We start from the raw sequence: 20,420 nt of genomic DNA on the forward strand, positions 1-20,420 counted from the left end.
CTGTCGAAATAAATAATCTTAATGTACAGCACATATCTGTTAAACCCCAATTACAGCATGAAAGGGAGGACTCTTCCTCTTATCTTGAAAACAGAAGGACGTTTCATCCAAACAGCTTTGTGATCAAAGTTTACTTCCTGGAATCAACAGCAAGTTGCAGCAACATTTGTTTTGCAGGTTTCGTTTACAGAAAAAAAGTTCACAGAGAAAGACTTTCATCTACACTCGCACACACTGAGATCTGATACTTGACAGCAGACTAACGCAGGTGAGCTCTCTTATTTTCTAATCAGTCGTTTTTTTTAATTTACTTTGGTGAAGCTTTTGAATCCACGTTTTGTTTTTGAGTGTTCTCTTCTCTTTGTGTTACTATCTCTCCACCGCAGCTCAACAAGGACACGCTGACACAAATGAACTTTAACTTCATGAGATACTTTACAGGAGGTGTATTAAAGGTCCCATGTTATGCTTTTCCAGTTATTACCGGTCCCCTTGTGTGTTATGTAGCTTTTTCTGCATGTAAACGGTGTGCAAAGTTACAAACCCTCAAAGTACACCCTGCAGCGAGTAAAACTCTAACACAGAAAAGACCTGTCTATGCTGCCCCAGAATGCCTCGTTGGAGGCGTTTTCTTTTTCTTCCTGGGTACAGTGACGTGCCCATACCCAAATGGACCTATTGGTCCAAATGGACCAATGAGTGGAGCCGTTACATCACGTCACGTCCGCGGAGCCGTTACACACACACACTCAATCTTTTCTCAGCTGCAGCTCCGCCGATTTCTCCTCCCCGAGACGGCGGGACGGTGGTCGGTTGTGAGCACAAACACAAACTCCCAGCCAGGCTGCGTGTTGTGTTTCGGGCTGGGTTTCGCTGTGTCTCGCTGTCTCGCAGACGGCCACTGGGCTCATAGGGGGGGGGGGGGCAGGAGCTCCAACAAGCCGTTTAGGACAGAGAGTGAATACACATACTATACAGAGATGCTGTATGAGGAACCAATGTGAGTTTGGAAAATTGCACAATATAAATCTATTCTAGTATACTTCAACAATGGAATTATGATCAGTAGAAATGGCCCAGACATGGGACTTTAAACAAGAAAAACATCTTTCAATGTTCACCTGACTGATCAAATCATGATAATAATAAGTTGATGCGTTTCTAGTAACATATGCGTGTGCTTTCAGAAAGTAGAAATAAATTGGGAGGAACAAATGGCTCAATTCAATTATTGCAACATATGTTTCTGATTTACTGTGTGGCTTCTAATATTTATAAGATGGTAATTAAAACTTTCCTTTACAAATGATAAATTAGCAATATGTCCACCCTGTAGCCAATACTGTTCACTTTTTGAGGATGAATTCTTACAATTAGGTATACATACATATGACTAAGGCAGTGCAAGTATCAAACTTACAAAGACAATCTAGTCAATAGGATATCACACTTGTGTAGCTTATAGAACTTTCTCTTATTTCTACTTCATAAAAGCCTTTGCTTATCTAAATTGCCATTTCTGTCTCATACAGGACGATGAAGATATCAGGAGGATCACTTGGTGCTGTGTAGCTCTGCTCCTCGCCCTGACCTCTGTATCAGCTGTACAGAGAGCTGAATTCAATCAGTGATTTGAAGAAAATCAACTTCGGCCAATCTGTGCCCAAGCACAGTCTTCTGCTGCTCCACTGGTTTGCCAACACAGTTACCATTGATGAGAACAATGTAATAAATCTGACCTTTGACCCAAACAGTAGAGCTTATGGCTCACATCATTATGGCAACGGTGAGGGGCTGCTGGACCCACTGCCTTGGAGAAGTCATTACAGGTACTACACTATTGGTAATCTCGCTCAGGAAACATTCAATCCACTTCCGCGTTACGTAGCGTCGTCCACGAAAGATTTTGCAGGAGAGAACAGGGACCGGATCATAGTTCGTGTCAGGGAGGAAAACACAGGAAGGCAAACTTTCTGGTGGGTAGACCACGTGTATATCACACAGCATTTTCATTATCAGAGGGAATATGATCCAGCTCATACCTACAGCATCACCACGAACCTCCTGAGAGAGATCAGAGAGTTTTCTGTGGGACCAAACCAACAGCCACTGTCGTATCTCAGAAACCGCTTTGGAAGCAGCGCTGATGATGTCGACATCGAAAACGCATGGGATCAGCTTGCTTGCCTTGGACTGCTGTTGTATATTGTGCTCGAGGAAAGGTCCTCCTTTACCCCACAATCCAACCACCCAACGTTTGTCAAACACAGCGCCTACACACCAAATAACAGACACAATTATTGGTGTGCAGCTTTTGCGAACTGCTGCAGGATCTTTGTTGTTCTTTTAATTTGTCTTTATATTATGTCCATATAATTTGTTTAAGCCTAATGCTTCTCACGAAGTCAGCAGGATTCAAAAGTTGATTGGGAAGAAGGAAACCCACGTGAACATGTCCAGGGGTTCTTCTGTTTTATGCTTTGTTTTAAAAATTCTAATTTGTATTATATAACTTTTTTTGTGAATGGTGTTAGTTTACATTTGAGATAAAGGCTTTGTATGACATGCTTTAGATGACAGGTCAAATACTATAAATCCTCGATCTTTTGAGCTTCAAAGTTACCTTTATTAAAAATGACAGGTTCTGAATAACAGTAGGGCTTCTTCTTCTATTTGAAATGTGCACATTGGCTTTTGTTGTTTTTTTAATAATGCACTGCTTTGATGCAGTCATGAAGCTGCAGGCTTCAGTTTTTCTCCAGCATGTATAATGTAATAGCTATGATTCACTGAGGATTCCTCCTGTGTGTGAGACGGATGAAGAGAATTTAAGCAGCACTGATCGATAACCAAACAGATCGGTGAATGACTGTACGGTCTGCAAAGGACAGCCGTCACTGACATGAATGCATTTCTTTTTGTTATACTTCCTGTAATGTCAGAAATTGTGTGTGTTTATTAAATTGTAATGTGTCAGTAAGACTGATGTCAGCTTTTCATTTGAGTTTTTAGGAAACTGAGCACAATTTAGCAAAATAATAAAGAAACCTTTAACATTATATTCTGGAAGATCAGATTTGTTATCTTTGGCATCACAAGCGACAAAACGCAGCTACAAATATTTTATCATTTGCTTTTTGCATTTCTAAAGACTACTTTTCATATCTGGAAATAAGAATGTTTTAACACCTGTATGATCAAACTTCTTGTTACCACATGCAACACTGTTTTGCCAGTTTATTTAAGGGAAAATGAAACCTAGCAAGAGTTTCCTCTATATACACACACACACACACACACACACACACACACACACACACACACACCACAGACAGAGATCTGACACTTGACAGCAGCAGACTAACAGAGGTGAGCCTCTCCTTTTTTCTGATCACTTAGTTTGTTTCTATTATTTACTTTGGCACTATTTCACATGATTGGAAGAAGACTTTTGATTCCAGCTTTGTATTTGAGTTTTCTTCCTCTCCTCTTCTTGTTACTATCCCTCCCCGCAGCTCAACAAGGAACGCTGTGTATCAAAACAGTCTACTAGATAGAGTGTAACTTGGGTACTCGCTTTTGATTTGATGAACTCAGGCTGCTGAAGCCTCAAAATAAACTCTGAGAACTTAAACATAAATGTTTTGCTCAATAAGAAGACTGTGGATGCCCTCGTAATGCCTACTGGTCAGTATGAGCAGAGGGATAATAACAACCAAAAACCAGTTTCAATGTTTACTTGACTGATCCAACCATGATAATAACCATTTGATGCTATCTTTAATACAATGCATGTATGCTTTGAGAAAGTACAGATTGGATGTTAAATGGCGCAGTGAACAATAGGGTTGAAGGTGACGAAAAACTCAGAGTAAAACTGCAAATGTACGTTGTTTATGCCGTTATGAGGAGATTATTTACTTCTAAAATATTATTATCAAATAATGTTTTATACTTTTTTTTTTTTTAATTGAGGATTATATGGTGGTGCTCGTCAAAAAGTTTTTGATCATGAATAATGAAAAGTAACCTATACTGGATATAGGGCTCAGAAAATATACAACTGATTCCATGATTTGGCAAGTAAATACAAATGTTTAACATTTCCAATGAAATTATTCTAAATGTCAGATTTATTCACGTGTGCCGTCTACTATAGAAAAAAGATGATATAAAAACAATGTTGTATACCAATTACTACGGGCCTATTTAATGCCGACGGGGTTGAAGAGTGACACTCCTGCAGAACAAGGAAATCACACTTTTTGCTTTTCACCAAGAGGTCGTTTTGAGACCAAAATGTCTTTAATTCTTAAAACATTGTAATACCATCAATACATTTTTGTATCATTAAGTGTATCACACACATCAATAGATTAAATGAATCTGTTTTTATAAACTTTCTGTATTCTATTTCTACCTCACAAAAGGACTTTGGAAATCTTAATTGAGAGTCAAGTCCCAGGATGATGAAGATATCAGGAAGAGTCACTTGGTGCTGTGTAGCTCTGCTCCTCGCCCTTACCTTCTGTGTCAGCTGTACAGAAGACGCTCAATAAAATCAATGGTTTTGAAGAAAATCAACTTCGGCCAATCTGTGCCCAAGCACAGTCTTCTGCTGCTCCACTGGTTTGCCAACGAGATCGATATCGACAACAACGATATTATACAGCTGACCTTTGACCCAACAGTGGAGATTATGGCTCACACCATTATGGCAACTATGAGGAGCTGCTGGACCCACTGCCTCGGGGAAATCAATACCATTACTACACGATTGGAAATCTCCATCAGGGAACGTCCAATCCACTTCCAGCGTATGTAGCGCATCCCCAGAGGGATTATGAAGGAGAAAATAGGGACAGGATCATAGTTCGAGTCAGGGAGCAAAACCGAAGGCAAGCTTACCAGACGATAGACGAAGTGTATATCACACAGCATTATGACACTTCGGAAAATCAGGGGACACCTTATGATCCAGATCATACCTACAGCATCACCACTAACCTCCTGAGACAGATCAGAGAGTTTGCTCTGGGACAAAACCAACTGTCGAATCTCAGAAACCGCTTTGGAAGCAGCGCTGATGATGTACAAATCAGAAACGCATGGGGTCCCCTTGCTTGCCTTGGACTGCTGCTGTATATTGTGATCCAGGAAAAGCACTCCTCTAAGCAACAAAACAACCGCCCTGAAAACAGAAGAAATCCTAGTAATGAGAGAGAGCACAATGTTCCTAGTAATGAGAGAGAGCACAATGTTCCTAGAAATGAGAGAGAGCACAATGTTCCTAGAAATGAGAGAGAGCACAATGTTCCTAGAAATGTCCAAAACCAGAGTTTTGTTGTAGTGAATATGGGCGATTATGAGGACCGTGTAGCCAGCAGGCGACCGGTAGACACAGAATCAGACTGTTGCAACACCTATAAATCCTGTTTAATCTGTTGTTTTTGTTGTTTTGCCTGCATAACCTTAATTGTGTCGGGTATAATTGTTTATTATTTTGTTATAAAAAAATAAGAAATACAAAAATGTATCATTAGGGCTCCTGGGAAGAAAACCAAAACCCACTTTTGTATTTAATGGTGCGTTCAAATCGGATGCGATGCAATTTTTGGGGGCGGCGCGATAACATATACGTGGGCAGACGCTGATTCGCTCCGAAGGCGCGAATGACGCGGCGCGATTGAGGCGATCGAAGGGGGCCGCGACAACCGCTCGAGTAAAATGTGTTAAACTCGACCGTCAAATTTGCGTGACGCAATCTTGCGGTAGCCAATCAGCGGTGAGGATCTCAGCCTGCGGTCACCGACGTTGAACCAGAAAACCAGTCGTGAGCTGTTGGCACTCAGAGCTCACAGCTCCTCATATCTGTTCAGAAACTAGACAAAGTTAAACAAGTACCACAGAGTCTCTATGTCATGGCGAATACAGTCGCTGGTTTATTTATGTCTGTATGGCGTTGTTGCGAGTGTGGACGGAGCACAACGTTAGCTTAGTCTGATCGATCCGATCTCCATTCAGAAAACACGCATTTTAAAAGGTTTTTCGCCTGCTGTCTGTTTGCAGACTTGTCAAAGCATTAATTCATGGTTTTTACTAACCGGTATCAGTATGTTGTTACTTCGGCATCATTTAGAAACGTGTATTACAATTCAATCACGGTCAAATATGTTCATTTTGTTGTAGTTGTAGCCTCCTGGTCAGCGAGTCTTGTTTAAATGATGCGAGTAAACACAGCTGACAGCCGCGGTGAAACTCGAGCGTTTAGAGCGAAGCGAATATTCGCATCGCGTATGGTGTGAACGCACCATAAGAGACTGCTCTGAAAGCAACACTGATGATTTCCACCTTACAAACACTGTTTTAAAAAAAAAAAAAAAAACTACAAACCAGAAAACAGACAAATTGATCGGGGCTCTGCATTCTTTTTGTATTTAATTTGTTTATTTCTGCATTTTGATTTCCTTTGTGTACTATTTAATCTTTTTGGTGAATGTTGTTTTGGTATAACATGCTTTGAATGAAAAGTTAAATTCTTTAATCTTCAAATCTCAAACTGTGCGTTATGAAAGGCTGAGTCTTTAGAACGTAATAGCTCAATGTATTCATAAATATAGTTTGTAAATAACAGCAGGGTTTTTTCTTTATAATTTGAACTGAACACATTGGCTTTTATTTCATATTATAACGCACTGCTTTGGCACGGTAATAAAGTTCTAGGGTTCAGCGTTAATAATCCAATAGCAATGATTAACTGAGGATCTTTACAATGTCTGATACAGATAATTTTACAGAATAAAATGTCACTTATTAAAAAATGAAACTGTGAATGGCTCCAAGGTCCGTTAAGGACAGCCGTCACTGACATGAACGCATTCCATTTAGTGCCTTTTTACTTTCTGCAATGTTGAAAATATTGTGTGTGTGTGTGTGTGTTAATTAAAGTGTAATTTATCAGTCAGACTGATGTCAGCTTTTTATTTCAACTTCAAGGAAACTGCATGAGCACAAGTGAGATACATATGAAGTTGCATTCTGAATGATCTGGTGTGTTCTCTTTGAAAGCATATATAACAAAAGCTGCTATTCTGTCTTTACCTCCCAGAGAGTCACATAAAGACTTTTACCAGGCATGTCAACAAACGCAGCCAATTCCTTATGTTTCAAATGAAAGGGCTTTTGTCAATGGGCGACACGCTCAATCACTATTATGTTTCCTCATTCGGCAAAAAACAGTGACTTAAAGGTGGGATATGTAATTTATTTCAGAAAAACTTTTTGTTATATTCCATGGAATGCTCTTAACATCCCCATAGCAATGAATATATTAAATGCTTTGACAATAAATCCATAAAATAATGTCATCTGTGGAAGCCGTAGCGCTGTAAAAAGCACGACCAATCATTTTAGCCGGCCCGGCTAAAATAACTGGATGGCCTACCTGCCTGTCAGCCTTCCATCTGTGCACAAACTTATCTCGTGCCCTCATTGGTCATGTGCGCGTGCGCGTGTGTGGGAGGAGGGGCTCTGTAAGGAAGAGGCAGATTTGTTCCGGTTGTGCACTTTCAAATTCTACCACACTCGAGCTGGTTTCTCAAATGATATACCCCACCTTTAACAGAATTTGTTTTTAAAATGAAAATCTCCAACAAAACTACAATACAATGACTGTATACAAGGCAAAGACACAGCTCATTGCTACTAACATGAGGACGTTTTTAGGAAAACATTTGTTCTCAATGCCTTTATTTTGTAATATTGTAATTATTTAAAATGTCTTGGCTAAAAAAGGCCTTTAAAAAGCTTAAAAAGTTCATCAATATACATTTTAGAAAAAAGGATCAAAAGATCACCCTTAATGAAGGAGAATTATTGTTCAAAGTCTGGCACTATTACAAATCTAAAAGGACACACTCACTGTCACAGGATAGATGCACCATAAACCCGCACATTAACATGATCGAGAATCTGAATGTTACAGTGTCGGTGCTCTAAAAACTGTCGAAATAAATAATCCTAATGTACGGCACATATCTGTTAAACCCCAATTACAGCATGAAAGGGAGGACTCTTCCTCTTATCTTGAAAACAGAAGGAGGTTTCATCCAAACAGCTTTGTGATCAAAGTTTACTTACTGGAATCACCAGCAAGTTGCAACAACATTTGTTGTGCAGGTTTCGTTTACAGAGAAACTTCACCTAGAAAGACTTTCATCTACACTCGCACACACTCTGAGATCTGATACTTGACAGCAGCAGACTAACGCAGGTGAGCTCTCTTATTTTCTAATCAGTAGTTTTTATTATGTACTTTAACTTTGGATTGGTGAAGCCTTTGAATCCACGTTTGTTTTTGAGTGTTCTCTTCTCTTTGTGTTACTATCTCTCCACGTGGCTCAACAAGGACACTAATGAACTTTAACTTTATGAGCAGGGGTGCACATAACTTTTTTGCCCTGGTTCTCAAAGGAGCACCTGGAGATGTTGCTTGGTGCTCATCCTTAAAATGAAATAAACCGTAACTTTTGAGGGGGTCTTGACTTTATTTGCCAGACACATGGCACTGAACACACATGCAGAGGTGAACACAGAACACACATGCAGAGGTGAACACAAGACAACATTAGCACGACCAGTAATCCAACAAGCTGTCATCACTCCTCCTGACTGTTCTCCTCACTGTCTTCCTCTCTGTCAGACATGGTAGCTGATGATGTAGGCCTATTACTTTCTCTCTGGTTGAGTCTGCGATTAGATGCTTGATTCCACAAGTCAACAGCTGCTTTTGGGTCAGTCTCTGTTGTCATCTTAGAAAAGTGGATGTAATCAAATAAGTATGTGAACATAAGTTAACCAATAGCCTACTATAGCCAATAACAAATTAATGTAACTTATTTTATTTGTGTTGTTCATTCATATCTTATTTTACCTTAACATTTATTTATTTATGCATTTTTTTTAATCTCTCCAGTTTTAAAGGATATTTTTGGTTACTGTCCTATAGTATACATTGGAATGATTTAAAACCTGTTTATCCCAATAATTACAAAGGAGTGCCTTGGAAATATGTGTTTGCATAAATTGTGACCAAACCGTTTGAATTTAGACTAAGAGTCCTTTACCTCACTGAGCTGTAGTTAACTTATCAGCCTCTCAGTCTGACTGGAGAGGACTCTCCCTCCACATTATTGTAGAAACATCTTCTTCTTATCTCCGTTAGAGCAGCTAGCACGGCACCAGATTATAATAACAACAGCGCTGGTACCACCCTCCCTCTCTCCCTCGCATTTTGTCTGTGAGCTGCGGGCGCCAGATAAGCCAACATCCCCCATTTTCATCACTTACAGCGCCCATCATACAGGGCAAATGAAACGTGGAACCGGGGTGAAAAGGGTGTTACATTTACTTAATTGTGAATATTGTTACATCAAGGCCGAAAATTAGGATGAGCCCCAATGGTCAAAATGTTTTTTTCTAGGGATGCACCGAATATTCGGCCACCGAAAATTATCGGCCGAAAATTGTTAAAAAGGCCCTTTCGGCTTTCGGCCGAAAGAGTTTTAGCACCGAAAAAATATCACCGAATGTCAGAACAGGCTTACGTTGGTAACCTAACGTGTTGTTGTGATGACGTAATAAAGACGCGGCGACCATGCTCGCGGCTGGCTCACAGGGGGGGGGGGAACATTGACCTTTGTCATCGAGATTGCCCTGAGCCTTTACAAATCGTATTAAATAATCTGATGACAGACTGTAAACAGAATAGCTGAAATTTTAACAAACTAAATAACTCAGTTACCTCTAATCATTAACCCATGTTTGTATCATGTAGTTAACTCCGTGTGTTGCTGCTAGCATACATAATACCTGACGTGGAAACGTTACTCGTGGATGGGGCTTCAGAGCTGCTAGAAAGACGGTCGAACCCGGTACATTCTTCCGTCTGCATGCGGTGCACTTTTGCTAAATGTTTAGACAAATTGCTCTTGCTTACATGCTAAACTCTTATTGCACTTATGGTAACAAGTATTCTCCACATCGAGACGGGTAAAGTTTAACCACACCTCGGAGCGCGTTCTCTCCGCCATCTCCGCAGTGTGCTCTGCTGCATGTAGCAGCTGCGTGTGTGTAAACTGCCCCGCCCCCTCGCACACAGACGGGGGAGAGAGATCTCGTCTGATTGAAAATACATCATAGACGCATTTGTTGTCTTTGCATATTAGAAACGAGTTGGCGACACTAAGACTGCGATATTATGTTTTTTAGCAATAATACATGACATATATAAATGTACTGTATGCATTCAAAAGTGCTGAATAAATGTTTTATGGACCCATAATAGTGATTATTATTTAAGTTAAGTTTTGCCATAATCATGTCTATTTCCATAATCAGGTAGCTGAACAACATTGGTAAAAAATGTATACATTATATATATATAATGTATACATTTTTTACCAATGTATATATATATTATATATATTACCTTTTTACCCCCACGAAAGTCCCTGCTAGAGAGCAGGGACTTTCGTGCGGCTCTCTTGTGAGAAAAGAGCTATATTTCTGATTGGCTGGGCGGATTGCAAACCACGCCCCGTAAAACTCCCAAAAAGTTTTGTGAAGCCGCCATTTTATTATCCTCGCATTAGCATTATTAGCATTAGCCCAGCGCAGAAACGCAGAGACTAACTTATGGCAACACAAAATAAAACATGGGAGCGGTGGAGATGAGAGGTGTCGGCGTTCTGGCGATTTACTCGGAAGGCTGCTGGGACTCCCAGCAGCTTCTACTGAAGCCAGTCCCCAAGGCCGGGGACTTTGGGCGGCAGTATACGCCGTGAAGTGGTTTGCGGCCTGCCAGTAAACCCAAAGCAGAAGAAGAAGAAGTGACGTCAGCGGCTTCATTTGCCTAATCCACCCCCAGGTTCAAAGAGTTCTCATGAACTAAGTTCTCATGAACCTTTGTGGGAAAGTACTGCGGTGTAATATATATATATATTTCTATTAATCATTTTCGGCCTTTCGGCATTCGGTTTTCGGCCAACTGTTTCCTATTTTCGGTATCGGTTTCGGCCAAGAATTTCCCATTCGGTGCACCCCTATTTTTTTCCCTCCCAGAACTGCCAGCGCAGCACCTCCCCAGCGCCCTAGGCCAGTGGTTCTCAAACTTTTTCTGTCAGGCCCCCCCCTTTGGAGAAAAAAAAAAAGTCGGGCCCCCCCCAACACAAATAGTCAGGCTCAGTGGCGGCGCCAAAAGATTTATTTTGGGGGTACTGTGGGGTAGCTTGACGTTTCATACAGGGTGCTCAAACATTTAGGGTTTCCCATTAATGTACCGGGCGCTACAGTGGAATGTTCTACTGCAACACTCCCCACGCAAATACAGTGTACCCGCGACTGTTACAATGAAGGCTCGATATCAGCTCACGACATATAGGTGTAAGCAGGGGTAAAATGCTATTTTTATAGGTGGTGTGTGGACCTCACATAGGGGGGTCCGGGGGCAAGCTCCCCCGGGAAGATTTATTTTTAAATATTGAAGTTAAAAGCATCAATCTGGTGCACTTTGAGAGCAAAATGAAGAGATCTACAGTATGGATACATCTCTCAACACAGAACTGTAAACAGATTTACTATTTCTTTATGGATATTTTACAAATCACTCCCCTTTTAAACGTTATACATTTTTTAATGTCATATAGTATTTCATAATTGTTTTTAATTTATTTATATTAATGGTGACCAAAACGTTTGAGACCCACTGAGATAACACTGAGAGAGTCCTTTAGCTCACTGAGTCTCTCAGTCTGACAGGAGTGGACTCTCCTCCACTTTGTTGTTGAAAAAACTCCTTATATCCGTTAGCGTAGCTCGCTAGCACCAGAAGCTAACATCAACGATCTCCGGTACCGGTGCGCTCTCTCTCTCGCGCACACACACAAAATGGCTCGTTCCACACACACACAGAGCCGAGCTTTAATGAAACACAGACACCCAGACGTAATAGTACTGTACTGTATCATATTATTTTCGAATCAATACTTTTTCAAAATATGATTTAAAAAAAAAAATCTTTTACATTTTTTTTTTTTAATAACCATTTTTTCTCTTGGTCTCTCGCGCCCCCCCTGTCATGCCGCTGCGCCCCCCTGGGGGGGCGCGCCCCCCACTTTGAGAACCACTGCCCTAGGCGAACATCTAGCCAGTGCTACGGGCCGGCCCTGAGTTCATATCATGGTTCATATGCAACTCGCAAATATCTTTCTCTCTCATCTCTCCTCTATTTTCTTTTTTCTCTTCTCTCTCTCCCTCTCAATGTTGGTACGCAAATGCGCTTTGTTTCAAATGACCGGGTGCTCTTTTTTTGGCGGAGGTGCGCATGCGCACCTGCGCACCAGTTATGTGCAGCCCTGTTTATGAGATACTTTACAGGAGGTGTATTACATAAGAAAAACATCTTTCAATGTTCACCTGACTGATTAAATCATGATCATAATAAGTTGATGCGTTTCTAGTAACATATGCGTGCTTTCAGAAAGTATAAATAAATTGGATGAAAAATGGCTCAATTAAATTATTGCAACATATTTTTACGATTTACTGTGTGGCTTATAATATTTAAAAAGAGGTAATTAAAAATGTTCCTTTACAAATGTAAATACTGTTCACTTTTTGAGGATGAATTCTTACAATTAGGTATACATACAGTATGACTAAGGCAGTGCAAGTATCAAACTTACAAAGACAATCTGTCAATAGGATATCACACTTGTTGTAGCTTATAGAACTTTCTCTTATTTCTACTTCATAAAGGCCTTTGCTCATCTAAATTGCATTTCTTGTCCATACAGGACGATGAAGATATCAGGAGGAGTCACTTGGTGCTGTGTAGCTCTGCTCCTCGCCCTGACCTCTGTATCAGCTGTACAGAGAGAGCTGAATTCAATCAGTGATTTGAAGAAAATCAACTTCAGCCAATCTGTGCCCAAGCACAGTCTTCTGCTGCTCCACTGGTTTGCCAACACAGTTACCATTGACGATAATAATGTCATAAGTCTGACCTTTGACCCAAACAGTAGAGCTTATGGCTCACATCATTATGGCAACTTTGAGGGGCTGCTGGACACACTGCCTCAGGGAAATCAATACAGGTACTACACTATTGGCAGTCTCAATCAAGACCAATCCATGCAACTTCCACCTTATGTTGTCCGTCCTTCGAGGCAGTATGAAGGAGAAAACAGAGACAGGATCATAGTTCTCGTCAGGGAGCAAAACACTGGATGGGAAGTTTTTCGGAGGATAGACCACGTGTATATCACACAGCATTTTCAACATCAGGGGGAATATGATCCAGATCATACCTACAGGATCACCACGAACCTCCTGAGAGAGATCAGAGAGTTTTCTGTGGGAGAAAACCAACAGCCACTGTCGTATCTCAGAAACCGCTTTGGAAGCAGCGCTGATGATGCACAAATCAGAAACACATGGGGTCACCTTGCTTGCCTTGGCCTGCTGCTGTATATTGTGCTCGGGGAAAGGCACCCCTTTACCCCACAATCCAACTACACACCGCAAGTCAGACAACAAAGCGCCTACACACCAGATAACAGACAAACTAGTTGGTGTGCAGCTTTTGTGAACTGCTGCATGATCGTTGTTGCTCTTTTAATTGTTCTTATTATTTTGGCAATTTCTGCAGCAAGGAGATAAATTGAAATGAGAGAAATTGCCATATAATGTGTTTAAGCATAATGCTTCTCACAAAGTCAGCAGGATTTAAAAGTTGATTGGGAAGAAGGAAACACGCACATGTCCAGGGGTTCTTCTGTTTTATGCTTTGTTTAAAATTCTAATTTGTATTATATAACCTTTTTTGTGAGTGGCTTAAAGGCAAAATACTTTAAATCCTCGATCTTTTGAGCTTCAAAGTTACCTTTATTAAAAATGACAGGTTCTGAATAACAGTAGGGCTTCTTCTTCTATTTGAAATGTGCACATTGGCTTTTGTTGTTTTTTTAATAATGCACTGCTTTGGCGCAGTCATGAAGCTGCAGGCTTCAGTTTTTCTCCAGCATGTATAATGTAATAGCTATGATTCACTGAGGATTCCTCCTGTGTGTGAGACGGATGAAGAGAATTTAAGCAGCACTGATCGATAAACCAAACAGATCGGTGAATGACTGTACGGTCTGCAAAGGACAGCCGTCACTGACATGAATGCATTTCATTTGTGGTATACTTTCTGTGATGTCATAAATTGTGTGTGTTTATTAAATTGTAATGTGTCAGACAACAGATCCATTGATGGGTATGAGGATACGCATTATTTTTGTTTGCCTTGTAGTTTTTTAGAAAATCAGGAATTCCCAATACACAAAAAAAGGCAAATATGACCTCTTAGAAAGAAAGACAAAGAATAAATAAGGAGAAAATGTATATGATTACAGCGTTAAAAGTTATGGATCATAATACAAGCAGGTTAACCTCTCAAAAGTCCAGTGCCAGAGGTCCTGGTATCGTATGAAACTAGACAAAAACCTGAGGAATTCATTGGTAACAACAAGCTTGTCATGAAGGAGTCAAAACAATGTTTCAAAGTTTGGCGTAATGTTGTGTATGAGTCTGAACATCCCCAGTTCACCGCGCCTACGCCTTGAAAAACCGGTAAATTGGATGTAGTTCAAGAGACTCTGCTTTTATTGCAAATGATAATGCACTGCTCTGGCGTGTTTATAAAGCTCAAAGCTGCTTTCATTCAACGAGGTCATGTTCCAGCATGTATGATCTAATAGAAATGATTCACTGATTATTAATCCTGTGTTTGATAGACATAAAGAGCATTTAGATTGTTCTGATTGTGTGTTTCATTTATGTATAATGTATGAGGAAGTAATAACTTAACATCTTCTGTACGTTTCAAAATGGTGTCGTTTTATTCAACTAAAATGTATCAGTAAGACCAATGTCAGTGTTTTTATTTTAGAATTTAAAGAAACTGGATGAGCACAAGTTCGATTTTCAAAAACGTAAAATAGGGCAGTGTCCGTTTTTTTTTTTTTTGTAGGGCCATACTTATATAAAAGTATATAAATATAGTTTTTTTTTCAAAACACCAAACAGATCCTGCATTTTAGCCATGCCTCATTTCGCTCCATTTGCTCTTTCCAGCCCTGTTTTTGCAGGGGGCTGATTCTGTGAGCTGCAGCTGACCACGCCCCCCTACAGGAGATCATGGATGTATAATAAGAAGTTGTAGCCCCGTTTTTAGAGATTTGGGTATGGAGGAAAAGAGAGAGGGTTGTGTTTTCTGACACTTGGTGTGTTCCCTGGAACACCGGGGACACATATTCATTAGTGCTGTAGCGACGCGTCGACGACATATTTCCGCGTCGACGCGTCGCTACACCACACGTGGGTCACCCAAAGCAACAAACAGTTCGCAATCGCAACTTCAAACACAATGGAGACTGAAACGGCTACCACCTCCTCCTCACCGGATTGCGCACAAAGAGCCCCCAAACGAAAACATCTCGCCCCTTAGGTCTTCAAAAGCATGGGAATATTTTAAAGTTAGTCCAAAACGCAAAGATATTTATATATTATATCTCACTGAGACTGCTGCATAGCCTTAGCAGAAGACAAGCAGGCTCAGCTGTGGTGGCTACCATTAGCAGCAAAGCATTTGCTCTCCGATTTTTACATAAAATGGAATTATGGATTGATAATTCAATCATTTTTGTATACATAGACGTCTAAAAACCTATGGATTAACCGATTCAGCCGCGTTTTTTTTCCTCATTTTAATGCCATTGAACACGTCTTTTTGATCAGATTGACAGCTACGGCGGTGAGACGATCTCCTTAGAAGCCCTCTGTGAAGGTACGTGTGTGATGACTGTATTGTGCTTCCCCTGATCGCGAGTCCGGATCACTCAGTGATGATACTATGTACCTACATAATCTGTGGAGTCTCAGCTTTAATCGGATATATTGTATGTGCAGCTACGATAAGTAATAAGGGTACTTTTATCTTGAGTTCTGCTGCCGCAATGTCCTTTAAGCATTTTTCGCTCAGAGGTCATTTAGATGCTTCTTATGAGACTTGTGTTTTGTTTTGGTAAACATGGTTTGTATCGTCAATTAGCTGAGATTATTTCCGTTAATCTGGTATAACACATTAATAGGTTCTTAAATATTAAGATCCCTGAGACCACAGTATCGTGAAAAAAAAAAGTTACATTACGTTTTTTTTACATATACGTTTTTATGAATTGAACAACAGGAAAAATAATCGTTCGATTAGTCGACTAATCGATCAAAATAATCGCCCCCGATTAATCGTTTTCAAATAATCGTTTCCCCCCCAGCACTAATATTCATGTATAAAAAGACGTACAAAAGTTGCATTTTGCATGATAGGTCCCCTTTAAACCCAGCGAGTCTCGTGCAAAACACAAACCCACCCACAGCTTAAGGATTTATCAGAAAGACATTTAGCATCCCTTGTGACATGCACAAGTGCTTGTTTCTGCAAAGTCCAAGGGCAAGCCTATCAAAAGGCCTTTTATGTTTGAGTAGGAAGAGATGAATACTGTGTTAATGCGCTGATGAAACTAGGATAGCACTCAGCACGCCAACACAAGACCCAACAGATCAGAAGATAATGAGTCATCGCTAAAAACTGTTGCAGACTCAGCTTAAAATAAATAATAATCAAAGGTTCCTTTCAAGAGTCATGGAGTCCGGATCCAATTGTTAATCACAAACAGGCACTGCTGTTTGATTGGAAGAAAAGGCTCTAAATGCTGACATATATCATCTATTCTTATCATTTTCCCTACATGTGTTCAATAACCAGGTCAGTGTGAGGAACAATGGTAGTGTGCAGAAAACATATTTTTCCTGCCAGAAAAAAAGTCATTGTGCATTTGTAAACATCACATTTTAAACTTCACATTTAAGATGTTTTCTTGGAAATGTACTGAACTGAAACACATCTGGTTTGCAGCAGTAATGCTTACAGTTCAAATGATGAACACAGGTATCTCAGTTAATATATGTACAAGTTACAAACACAAGAGTTAGCGATGCAAACTAACCGTTATTTAAAATCATGGGAAATCTAGAAACACAATAAATAACTTTATTATCCTTTGTTAACATTTTTTAAACTTCTTTTATCCGACCAACAGTTCAGAACTTAAAAGAAACTTTTAAAAATGGTATACAATACAAACAAAATTGAGAAAAGCTGAAGTATTAATGTGCATAGTGCTTGTTTTTTTTCTGTGGATAAATATGTTGTTATCGTTCTTTGTATGTACGTGTGGCATCGTGTGCCGTGTAAAACTAAATACGCTTAAGCTGATAGCATCTGAAGTTAATTTGGCCAAGATGTGTATATCCTTAAAACAAGGTGCTTAGTATTATTTTTTAGACCAGTTACACAGGGGACTTCTTAACTTACTTCTTGAGATCAAACCGGTTTCCAGTGTCAGTAATTAGAGGAGAAGTGGCTGGATGTTGGCATGCAATGGATTATGTTGACATTCTGGTGTTGAAAGTGCTGTGTTGTGCCAGTGAAAAGAAATCTCCCTTTCGTAATCAAGGCAAGAATCTAGGCTCGGCCACAAGGAGCTTATTAAACAAAGTAAGTAAATATTAGGTGCGATATGAAAATGGATTTAACTGCGTTTAAATATTTGCTCTGTTTAACAAATGGAATAATCCCAAGATAACAGGAAATCAGATGAAGTAAGTTATAATTGAACGTAAATGATTCAGCCATCTAAAGAATGGTTGTTTATGTCTGTTGATAGGTCTTACATGGAGCTATATGTGTAGTGTTGGGCTACAGGGCAGCGCCGTGACAAGATCAAATATGAAACAAAACGTTCAGAAAAGACGTTTTTTTTTATTCCAAAAAACACTGAAGAACCTGGAAAACTAAAGATACATTATTTGCTCTATGTTCTTGATGTTTAGGATGTAAACAATAGATGTAGCAACATGCTACATGCTATGTTATGTGTCATAGCAGTCAAAGTAAAAAAAAGGGAAGGGATGGACAGGAAGCTAAGTTGAGAAATGTGCAGAATGAATGATTTGTGTCAGTCTGTACACATGGGGATCACATTCTGTTGAAGTACACCAAGAATGATGCAGCTGCTCGCCATTATAGCCACAAAAAAAAAACTAAAATCAGTGAGACAGAGCTGTCATTAGAGCACCTTGTACTTTACACAGCTGCCACAAAAAACAACCCTTTTTTTAACCTTGTGTAGGGAAGAATGTACGTATGTATACTTTCAGTGTATAACTGTATTGCACATGATGACACACACACACAAATAGCACAGAGCCGCCAGGAGGCAGGTAGATCCCAATTACTTTTGATAATGAGCCCTCAAGCCACAGTACAATGGGCCAAATGGGACAGAACAAAAACACACTGCTAGGATCCCACCGGATACAGAGCTGATACAAGCAAGGAAAGTAAACAACAGATGGCTTCACCTGAAAACATTCAGTTTCCTTTTTTTAAATATGCAAAGCTATTAAAAAAAAGTGTTTGGCCTGAATCTGTGTCGTGTGTACTTGTTGAGGAAATGGAAAGCAATTGTAGTTTTGGGCAAGTCGTCAGAGCTGTGTGGTCTGTCGCGTTAGGTTTTACTCCCAAAGGCTGGAGGTTAAAGAGGGCTTCTCTCGTTTTGTTTTTTTCTCCCTGCAGACTCAAAACTCAACTCTCTTTAATGCACGCTGTATGTCTCTCTCCCAATGTTCTTCCTCTTTCCTTCTGCCCGCTGAGCCACCTCTCAGTCTTTCCCTCCCTCTTATCTGCTCTGTGTTTCTGCCAAAGCTTCTTCTAAAAGCCCTCCTCCCTCACTGCATGTGCACAGCTGAGTTGGAAGGTGGGAATCTGAGCCAGATTTGGAAGAAGTTGAGACTTCATCTTATCAGTTTTCCTCGCTTATTTTCCTCTCTACTGACACAAGGCCACACATCAGATATTTAGTATGCATATGTGCTGAATGGTTCACCAACATGATGGTAATTGAGAAGAATATAGGAGAGAAATATCCTCAGTAAAAGGCAGCAATGAAAGTAAATCCCTAGCTGTCTGCGAAGGAAGCACAGTGGATAGAGAGCAACACAGAGTCGCTTTCTATTTTTATGTTGAAAGTTTTATGACCTCCAGATTTGGAATGTATCACCTCCCAGCCGCCTACGCCTGGATACTACACAAGTGGGAGCAACCCATGAGCACAGCTGTCTTCAGATAACAGCACTACACACACACAAACAGCAATGCACCGTACAAAGACGAGCCCTTCTAATAGGAAACGTTGGAGAATGAAACGGCATAAAACCACTGCATACACATCAGCACAAGTAAACACACACATTTTTCAACCATAACAGAACCACATCCAAACTCAGAACACTTTTAAAGCCTACTTGTAATTGAACACACTGAAAAGATTAAGCATGCTGATGACACTGACACATAACCTATGCTCCGTAATTCCCAGCTTTGCACATTGAGTTCTACTAAACCAAAAAAGGAAAACAAGACTATCTTAGAGGCCTGCTAAGAGCCCTAGAGGCTGCAATGCATTACACCCCACAGTAACAAAGAAGCAGATGAAATAAACATACTGACAATTTTGGTAAAAGGACCATGCCAATAATTCAGATAAAAATGCTGTGTTTGTCCAGAGGGTGGCACTAAAAGAACAGAGATGGAATAACTTTAATATATATATCAAGTTTCATCCACTGAGGACGAGGAATATCCACCATAATTCATGGAAATTCAGCTATACATTTGATCACCAAGATGTTGCTCCAGAGCGAAGAATAGTGGTGTTATTAAAAAAGGAGGGGTATGGGGGGACAATAATGACTAAGAATAGCTTTCTCTGGAATAGCAAAATCAATACCAAGTCAGAGGTCATCTAAGGTAATGCCTTGACTCTAGACAAACATGCAGGATTGACCCACTCTGCCCAGCAAATAGTTTATAATCAAACCACACACACATGCTTTGAACTGCAAGCATCTACATGAGGTTATCTGAATTGACCGGGATTTTATATAGTGGTTCATTCAAGTTCAAGTAAGCAGGGTTATTCAGCTGCCTGACTGGAGAAGCTTTTAAGTGCTGTACTGGGAGCTGCCCTGGGTTTCTCATCATCACCCGCTCTGACCTACATTCGCACGTAGTCTAGACTGACATGCTCACAAGGACACATGCTTGTGCTTTTTATGGTTGGCATCTTGATTAGATATAAAGTTGGGTAAAAAGGTTGAAATGCCTGTCATACTTAATTACAGTGTGGAGTGTTGATGTAGCTAAATGATGCTTTTAGAAAGGGAAAAGTGTGTGCTTGCAAACATATACCTGCATC

The 20,420-nt window shown here is 40.1% G+C and overlaps 1 protein-coding gene across 3 annotated transcripts in view; it reads right to left on the reverse strand.

Annotated features, from left to right (window-relative positions):
* Window positions 1-20,420, reverse strand: part of LOC117548417 (septin-9-like) — a 123,832-nt gene that overhangs the window by 63,318 nt on the left and 40,094 nt on the right. The gene's annotated exons all lie outside the window — the stretch shown is intronic.

The sequence above is a fragment of the Gymnodraco acuticeps genome, unplaced genomic scaffold (assembly GCF_902827175.1).
Source record: "Gymnodraco acuticeps unplaced genomic scaffold, fGymAcu1.1, whole genome shotgun sequence".
Taxonomy (NCBI): domain Eukaryota; kingdom Metazoa; phylum Chordata; class Actinopteri; order Perciformes; family Bathydraconidae; genus Gymnodraco; species Gymnodraco acuticeps.